A 10,331-nucleotide genomic window follows, 5' to 3' on the forward strand; every position below is an offset into this window, starting at 1 on the left:
ACATGCACTTATTCACTAATACTGTACTGGGTTTGGTGCATTAAAAACTTTTGTCATGACAGGTTAATGAAGTATTTTAAAGAGTATATGAGGGTTTGCAAACTTTGGAAAGTAATTGATTCATTACCTATGCTAGTCAGCTAGTTTTTTTGCAAATGTAAACTTAGCAAAAGACACATATTATGCAGTAATGTTGAAATAAAAATAATTATAGTAGTCAAGAGAAACTGAAAAGAAAGCATCAAAACTTTTACAAACTCTGAACAGTGATAACCTTGTTGTTTTGATTGTTAAAAAGCTACTTGTTGTTTTAAACTGTGTAATGAAAACATTTTGATGGCAGTTAAAAAAAATATGGAAACAGGGTTTTGCAAACTTTTAGAAGGTAATAACTTTATGCAAGAAGGCTACCAGTGTTCTCAAAATAAGGCCAGCCTGTCAAAAAGACACATTAGGCAATAAATGAATAGAAAACCTTATCCAATCAAAAATTGTATTCTGTGGTAAAAAAATATTTTACTCTTTAATATCCAATGAAACCCAGTAACAATCATGACAACATTAATAATGATAGAGAACTAAAACTAAAATTAATGAATAATCAGAGAACTAAATATAAAATTTCTTTACATTGAATAATCACTGACTATTCACTGACTAGTAAATGCATAAAACTAATGAATTGTGATTGAAAGCAGTTATGGTGGTTTTAAAAGTGGGTGAGTGACGTAACCATTATACATCATTGATTAATACCAAAAAGCATTGTTTAATGACTGTGATCACTGTACTAAAGTAAATTATGTACTCACCATTGCAGAACGCTATTTTTCTTGTTTTGTGTATTGTACTGCCATAGTCCTGTTACCAATGCCAAGGTTGGGATCAGAAGAGGGGCCACAGTTTGAGGAGTTGGTACTGTAATGAAACTAGGCCTAGTTTTTTTAGGCTTTGTTGAACACAGAACTTCAAACAATACATCTGTAACGAAAGAAAAGTTTTGTAAGAACTAAAGTAGTCCAGTCCATTCTCATCTCCAGACATATACACCACCATTTTACATTTATTATTATGTAAATGTTAGTACTTATCTCAGTGAACTAGTACTTTATTAAAAGGTATCACATGTAACACTGGCCGTTGTGCCCACAATGCCTACTACTGGTATTGTTGCCAAATCTACAGAACAGGACCACAGTACAGTGTTGCCAACCTACAAAATAACAATCACAATATTCACCCCCTTGTCAAAATTACTCAAACCAACATGGGGTCATTGGATACGTTCAGATCTCCTCAGCATGGGAGATTCCTCACTTGGAGCCAAGTTTGGAAGTAATAGAGTATCTTGTCGAACAGGTTCCTCGGCCTCAATTGGAGTATTGTCTAAAGACTTTTTTGAAGACTGTAGAACATTTCCCAGAACATTTCCCACAACTTCTACTGGAGTATTCTGAAATTCCTCATTAACAGGGTCTCCACCGGAGCTAAATGTCATGTAGATACTGTAGTCATGCCACTGCTTGGGTAACAAATGTGGGCATAATGAGGATTTACTTGAAGGAGTTCTACCTCCTCCACAAGAGGATCTGTTTTGTTAGCTCTCACATGATGTTTCAAGCGGATAGGCCCTGGCTGACATAACCATGTGGGTACATAAGTCCCAGTAGAGGATCATCAAGCATAAACCATGAATCTTTCTTGGGGCATTGCATTAATAGCAATACACAATAGTGAGTGTATAGAGAGCAACACATCAGGTAAAACTGCCAGTATCGAACATCTAGGCCTCTTGACTTCAACGCCACTGTAATAGCTTTCCATATGGTACCACTGAATCTGTCAGCTTGACCATTTCCCTTGGGTTGTAACTAGTTATCCTGCTGCATGATATGCCTTAACCTGTCAAGAAATGTTGGAGTTCTCTGTTCATGAGTGATGGGTCTCTATCTGAATGAATATAAGTGGGCATGCCAAAAATTGAAAACAACTGAGACAGCCGTCATATCAGTACAAGGGAATACAAAAGGAAATTGTGAGTGCTCATCAACTACAGTGAGAAAATATTTGTTTTTGTCTGAACTGGGTAATGGTTTTAGTAGCCTTTATAAAGTGTGTGTTCTCAGGCTAGTAAAAGTTTGGTTTACACCAGGCATAAACTTTACATGATTGGACTACTTGTTGCACTTCTACCAAGTAGGTTATGTTCTTAGACTTCACAAAATTATATAATCTGGTGACTCCTGGGTGGCAAAAGAACTCATGAAAGCTAATAATGTCTTCTGGTTGTGGAGTGCGGTACCATAGAACGACCTGGAGAAGATGTCAGGAGAAATGTTTTCCAGACCTGATCAATATAAGATCTCAAAATCATAGTAGGATAATTGCATCCTCCAGCGCATTATCTTATTTTTAATCTTACTTTTATGCTTCATATCAAACAAAGCTCACAGATCTCTGGTCTGTCCTAATTGTAAAACGCCTATCTGTTAGATAATGTCTCCAATGACAAACTACTTCAATAATAGCTTGTGCCTCCTTTTCAACATCCACATAGCACTTCTCAGGACCTGGAAATGTTCTTGAAAAGACAGCCACTGGACGTCCCCCTTGAGAGAGAACTGCCGCAATACCCACCTCGGATACATCAGTTTATACCTCAAATGGTTGATCATCAACAACTTGAACTTCAGATTTCTCGATATCTAGTTTGAGAGCCTGAAAAGCACTTTCAGCTTTCTTCATTACAGGAAATGAGGTGGTTAGTACTTAGGAGACTAACTTTACTTGAGAAATTATAAATCCAGGGAGAATAGTAGGCAAAAAGACCCAGAGCTCAACAAAGCGACTTTTTGTCTTGAGGTACAGCAGCTCACGCAAATAATCCCCATGAAAGGATGATATCTTTTTAAAGTTTTCAGGTTTATTATTATTTTTTTTTTTTGTACCCCTCTCAGATCTTTATGTCTAGCATTTAAAAGGATTCGAGTACCCCTGGACCCTCTGATGGTGCTGTTCTGGCACAGGTGATGGCCTCTGCACCCACCTTGGAGATTGAAATTTCTCCAAAAGTTGATGACTTCTCAAAAAATAAATTGACAAAAAGCAGTAATAACAAATATCCTGATCCCCCTCCTGACTTCCCTTCCCCTGGACCCTCTAGCCATGCTTCATTGATGACGACTTCAAGCAAGGACACTGACTTCTCTAAGAAATTTTCATCCAAAATTAAATCAACACAGCCAGGTTGTGTGAAAAATTTGAGAATGCTCCATATCGAAGACTTACCAGTCTGTTGTGATTATGAAATGAACTCGACAGCTCTGAAATCATTTGGAACTTAAAGAAATTAGGATGAACTTTATTGATATTGAATCTAGATGAGAAGCATGGGTCACTTTTAGTAGCCATGATGAGGCTCTAAAGGCTAGTAGTATGATAAGTGCCATACAAATAGGTCAAGCTACAGTACGAGGAGCCTTAACAGACAAAGTTCCCAAAGACATGGACGTTCATGTGCCATCTAAATGGGCTCAGGATAAACCAGAGAGAAACCAGAATGCAGAAATAAGGACTCCTAAACCTCCTTTGTGGGTGGTAGCTTCAGCCAAGGACGAAAATTATAACTACTAAAAATTTTGCAGGTTTCTTCAGGAAAAGGTGGGAGGAACAAAGAGCAGTGATATTTCTCGTTTTGGGAAGAACACTGTTGTTATTCATGCCAAATGCACAACCCAAGCGTATATGCTGACCTTGTTGGACATACAAAATGATGAAATGATTACGAAGATCAAGCCCCACTTAAGCTTTAGTTATGGGAGAGGAGTACTATTTGATAAAGACCTTTATGACATGACAGAAGAAATTCTAGAAATTAGTCCCACTTCAGTTTGGAGTGTGAAGAAGGTAGCTATTGCCAACATGATAATTGTAACTTTGTAGACTCTGAAGTACCTTCTCATTTATATTTGAAAATGAAAGGGTACAAATACGTCTTTTCCAGCAAGGACCAATGCAGTGCTATCATTGCTTGGCCACCCATCTAAAAACTGCGAAAATGCTAAAATGTGTAAAATGCTAAATGATGAATGTATAAAAAGCAAAATGTGTTAATTGCCAACTGGAACATAAATCCCAAAAATTGTGAAATTTAGAACTGTCTGCACCAATCAATACAGGGCATATAAGTGCTTTGCAAAAGACAATTAGAACAACCATCTAGAACACAAGTTCTCCAAGGAGGACCACTAGGGATGGCACACCCTCTAATGTAGCAGGTGCATCAACCCCTGTGGTAGTGGTCCAGCCATCTGGCAGGTGCTCTGCCTGATTGAGGCTAGAACACAAGTCTCCAAGGAGGATAAGATGGCACTGTCCTAAATTTAATCGCCTTAAGGCAAAGTACTTACTAACTGGGAAGACTATTTTAGGAATTTTAAATGATGACGTTGAGGTAGATAACCTTATGAGTTATCTGAATCTGGTTGTTTTAATGAGATATGATTTAAGTATATTTAATAAAGATTCTAGTCATTTATTCTTATACCAAGTATATAATCTGAATATAAAATTTTAATATATACTTATTTTTTGTTGGTTCTATCTAATATTCTTCATTTTTACATTCATGTTTTAACACTGCATTTTACTAGTATATCATCATTCACCTATTCATTATCAATCATATTAATTTATATATTTCACCTTCGTTACGGTGCTGAATAATCCTGATGGGTTCCAGCGCTTGGTCTTAAGACCTAAATTTCATAATCAATCAGTCAATGTCCACCCTCGTAGACCTACAAAGTAATGCCTTCCGTACCAATCCACATCCTCATCTCAACAGTTGCACTGGAATATAGTGGTGATACTCTCTGAGCAGGGCCCAGTTGACAACGTCAGCTGGAGTGACTGCTCAACGTATCTCAAAGAACTACTAAGTGACCGCCAGGAAGTTCTCTCCATGTTACATGCTACACTCTTGGGGACCAGAGCAACACGAAGCATCCAAAATATTTTGCAAAAATCATATTCAAGGGGCAAGACCTCCCACAAGACGTATACATCGGAGGTTAGCATTACAAAGTCCAAAAGTATATATACTCCTCACCCAAGTCAGTGCCAAAAGTGCTGGCGCTTTGGCCACCCAGCCAAATTTTGCAGCTCACCAGATCATGATCAAGCAAATTGCCACCCACAAGGACATCTGCGCCAATTGTGCTGGCAAACAATGTTTTTTTCTACTTTTTCTTTTTTACCGTGGTTGCCCTATGTACAAGTTTGAATCAGAGGTGGCTGCTCTCTGCTTCAAGCATGGATTGACCTTGAAAGAAGCTAAACTGGAGGCTCGCCGCCTTGGCTTTACCACTGTCACCCTGGCCCAGATCGTGACAACAGCAAAGCAAAACCACCTCCAATATCACGCCACGACCAACCCCTCCCCCCTCCTCTTTAATACCCCAATCCACCACCCCCTCTAATGCTTCCTTACCCACGCCCCTTTCTTTGCCCAAACTGCCGCATACCTCTAAAAGCACCATCATCCACCACCTCTTCTTTTCTCAAGTGCATCTTTGTCAAACCTTTTGAGGAGTTAAATTCAGAAACACCCATACTTCTACAACCCTATTTTCCCGTCCCTGGTGCCCTAAGCCTCCTCTCCTAAACACAACACCCACATGATATAAAGGCCAATTTGGAACAACTCCAGAGACCAATAAATTCTCCACTTCCAAGTTTTCCCCGTCACTTCCCGTTTGCCCTCCACCCAAGAAAACCCTTACAGCCAGGTCTCATCCGGGAACCATGAAGGACATTGAGGATTGCATAAACCCAAACCCAACCTCATCCTCCACCTCCTCCCACACAAAGTACGCTATTGTCCATCATACCACTGCTGAGGTCCACAACCCTCCTGCTATCCTTCCCCCCCCCCCCTGCCCGTTTCCACAATCTCCACCCGCCTCACCTGTCTCCTCTCCCACCTAACCTTCCACTCAGACCTCTGTACAGAAGAAAAAGTATCCTTGACCTTGCTTTAGCACCAGGTTATACCCGTGAGTCTCTCTCTTCCTATCCCTCCTCACCCTTAGACTTCCTTTCTACAAATTATGAGTAAAATAACGGCGCTGGTTGAACACGTTAAAACAACAAGAGATGGACACTTATTTGTAAGGTTTCCAGACAGGAAAAACGTGGAAAAGGCAAAAATGGAACTTCTGAATATCAACAATACATCAGTAAATGAGTAGGGTAAACTTAAACCAAAAATAAACGTAGTCTATATCCCGAAGGATGAAGATGGCATTGTCGATAACATCGTAAAGAAAAATCCATGGATAGGTAACGTAATTTCTGAAAATTACCTAAAAATTGTAAAGGAAATGATAGCCAAAGATGACAAATATAAACACTGTATCATCAAATGCACACCACAGATACGAAAGGCTATCTATGATAGAGGTAACAAATTGTTTACACTGTATAGCCGTCGCAAAGTACACGACTGTTACTTGCCCTATCAATGCTATAAATGTCAGGAATTTGGTCACAGCGCAACAAATTGTGGAAATGACCAAGCTTGCCCTAGATGTGGTGAAAATCACAAAAATCAAATGATTGTGCTAGCGGCATCTTCAATTGTAAAAATTGTGTAAAGAAAGGCCATAGGCCTATTGATACTAAACAGAAAACATGTCATGGCAATAAGTGCACAGTATATGTAAAGAATGTGTCAAAGATGAAAAATATTAGGGACCATGGCTTTGATTAATAATCTTCTATGCAATTTAATAAACATACAGTCCGTAGGAAATAAAACTAACACTATTAGAAATCTGATAAATGATCCGGAAATGAAGAGCATACAAAAAGTATGCAAATTTAAAAAGGAACTAAAGACTCTCCTATTCTGCAGGAGCTACGATACTGACGAGAAAACACTAAGACAATTAAAAAATATAAGAAGCACCTTGTTTCGAAAACGTACATGGGTCCGCCAGAGAGGGAATTATCCCTGTGGAGGGCTGTACATAAAACCAAAGTGAAAACTCACCACCAAACTGCCAAAAAAATCCTGATAAATACCGAACTGCCAAAAAAAAAAAAAAAAAAAGCTCGAAACCATTTCCTATCTAGATAACTATCTTTCTATTTGTAGATAACTTGACAACTTATCACCAAAATGCCGAGCTTGAAGGTTTTGTCAATATGTTTCATTCATTTCGACATTTTGTTCATACTCTTAAAGGGCTCATACAACACAGATGTATTTTCGGGTTTTTTACGCTGACATTGTTTCCATTGAAAGCGCTGTGACTACCTTAATTGAAAATGGATTAATGAAAGAGAGGAATATTTGTCATTAGTGCGATGGTCCTGTCATTCAAATTACTAAAAAATCACGAGGAAAGGATTGGCCACTATGGAGGTGCAGGAGAAATGGTTATCAAACAGTCAGCTCTGTGAGTTGGGTTGAGTTGAATACAGAATTTAGGCTGGAACGGAAATTGGCGGTAAAAGTTTGAAAGGTGTAACAAGAGGAAAACTTCGCTGTTGCAATATGAATCAATTGTTACGAGAGGGTGGAAAGTATGATGGAAGAAAGAGAATATGAAAGGAGGTACAGTAAAGGGAACGGAAGGGGTTGCAACTAAGGGCCGAAGGCATGCTGCAAAGAACCTTCAGTAACGCCTACAGTGCCCCGCACGAGATGCACTGACCGCACAATACCCACCCCTACACCCTAGTCAGCTCCGTGAAAAAAGGCAATCATTTCTTTTCGTAAACGGATTTAAATGGAAAACGACATTGCAACTTGAGCCTTTGTTCAATCGTCGAGCTAATTTTTTTTTGTGGTCTATGGAACTATCAGTAGTACAGGTTACAAAGTATATTGGATTATCATCCGCTACTGTGATTGACTGGTTCAATTATTGCCGGGAGGTTTGTTCTAGTATAGTTTCTGTCGGTCGAAGAGGGAAAATGGTTTGAACGGAAAACAATCTAGTTCAAATCGGTGAATCAAGATTGCCAGTCGGCGAAAATACATCAGGGGTCGGATTTTGGAAGGAGACTAAGCATCAACTATAGTAGATCCAGAAAATGTCATAATCAATCATGGTAAGCGTATGATCCTTGGTCTTTGGTTTATGCCAGGGCAACGAAGTGCGATATTTCTACGTAGAAAAGAGAAATGCAGCAACTTTGTTACCCATCATTGAAAGATAAGTAGCGAGTGGATCATGGATAGGCCTACACTCTGATGAATGGCCTGGATATCGCAGACCCTCAAAATTGGGATATGTACATCGCACCGCAAACCACCGGGTCGGTTATGTAGATCCTAAAATCCTGCTCATACCCAACATATTGAAAGAACTTGGCTAGAAAGCAAGATTAAGACAATGAAGAAAAAACGAGGATTGCCTAGCCATCACCTGAAGGGACATTTGTGACGAGGTCTTTTGGAGGTTTTCAAAGGGAAACGATACGTTAACGACATTCTGAATGTTTTTATTTAAAGGATTCAAATATCTTGTTTTGTGAATTTTCAGTCAAACTTCTTGTTTTATAATTTTTACCGCTTTTAAATTTCATAATACAACAATAAATGGCAATCCTCCTTCCGTTTTTGCTCTCCCCCCTACGTTAGATAGTGTAGGATACAAAAGTAGTGGTAGGATACACGCTAAAGTAGAAACTGATCGGTAAGACACACGATATCACCATTTCATACATGCTGTGGCAGTTCTCCCACTTGCTATTCTTTAAACTCCTGCTCCACAGACCACAGTCCAGTGTGCTCCCAGGTTCAGGGGAATGCTCTACCCAGGGTCTTCTTCATTTGGACTTTTAATGCATTTTTTGGCTCTTTAAATTCCCATTCCATGTATATTTTGTTATCCTGAGCACATTCTGTGGCACCATCTGTCTACTGTAGAGTTTACCCCTACACCTATCCCAAATGACCACTTTTTTCTTGGCTCTCTTTTCTGTACCAGAGGTTTTGTAAATAAAGTGTCTGTGGTTACTTTATTCCAACTTGATAATTTTGTGGAAAATGGAATTTAAAGTTGTCAAAAAAATGTATTTTAAACTAACTTATGCCGGTTTGATCGCTTTCTCAATCAAATGAAGATCTTGGCATTTTACTTAACCTTTGCTTTGTCTTCCACTGTCAAGAGGAGTCACGCTAGTATTTTTTTTTTTACAAGTGACAGAAGGAAAGTAACAGTGGACACATAGCAACGAGGAAGAAGGGATGAATGAACAAATAACCTAACTAATACATAACAATTATTTAGTTTATTTACCTGCTCTTGTTGTATTGTACGCCTAAGTCAGCTCTCGACCTTAATAAACAAAAGAACACTTACGCATCACACTGACAAAACCATAATCGAGGGCGATCACTACCTTTTTTCAACACAGCAAACTCCTGACTAAACTCACCGTTTGGTTTTCCAACTGCCGTAGGTTTCATGACGTCACAACAGCCACCATTGCCCCATTCCAAACATGACGAGAGGACTGGCTTGACAAACACCCAATAAAATTAACAGCATACTTCGTCAAGATTTCGTAAATGTATAACGCCTACACCTTCTTCACTAACCCATTTCATGAAAGTAATAAAACGATAATGGTTAAATTGATAAAACTTCATATTAGAACTGAATTACCTGTCCCCTATTCACGTGAATAATGAGATTTAAAAGCTGACAGATAATCACACTTATCTCCTTCTCCCTTCCCCTAACCTCTTCTTACTAATCCCCTCTAATCTCCATTCTCTAATTCTTTACCCCCTAGGTGATATCTGATATTTTTCCCCCGAAACTCTTGCTTTGGTCAATACATCAGCTATTTGGTGCTTTCCTTTTATCCATCTCACCTTTATTTCTCCAGCTTCTATCGTTTCTCTTATTGCTGCAATGTCAATTTTTAATCTCTTACTATTTACTCCCGTATTTGATTTAATTGCAGTCATTAGTGTTTTACAAGCAGTTTTAACCAATGCTTCTAATTTTCTCTCTCCTACTGTCTCTTCCCACCTAATTTTGCTTCACCCGATCTTGTAAGAGCGATATCGAAGAAAACGGGTGGTTCGCCATAGAAAACCAGCTCAGCGAAAACTTTATAGATTTTGCTAAGCTTCTTGATTTTCTGGATTGTCACCATATGGGACTTCTCCCCTTACCATCTGTCAAGGATGTCACATAAACCAATCGTGTATGACCATCTTCAATATTCCCAAATGAAGCATCTGCATAGACTTCCCAATAGTAAATCTTGTATTCTTTTAACTCGTTTATTATCACCTCTCCCAG

General features: G+C 38.9%; 1 long non-coding RNA gene across 1 annotated transcript in view; it reads right to left on the minus strand.

Annotated features, from left to right (window-relative positions):
* Positions 1-9,445, minus strand: part of LOC136829254 (uncharacterized) — a 13,141-nt gene extending 3,696 nt beyond the window's left edge. The window contains exons 1-2 of the long non-coding RNA XR_010850336.1: positions 9,315-9,445; positions 813-981 (exon numbers count right to left, since the gene is read on the minus strand). This is a non-coding gene — a long non-coding RNA (uncharacterized lncRNA). The remainder of the gene's footprint in view (positions 1-812; positions 982-9,314) is intronic.
* Between the last annotated feature and the right edge of the window lie 886 nt (positions 9,446-10,331).

This window comes from Macrobrachium rosenbergii, chromosome 44, assembly GCF_040412425.1.
Source record: "Macrobrachium rosenbergii isolate ZJJX-2024 chromosome 44, ASM4041242v1, whole genome shotgun sequence".
Taxonomy (NCBI): domain Eukaryota; kingdom Metazoa; phylum Arthropoda; class Malacostraca; order Decapoda; family Palaemonidae; genus Macrobrachium; species Macrobrachium rosenbergii.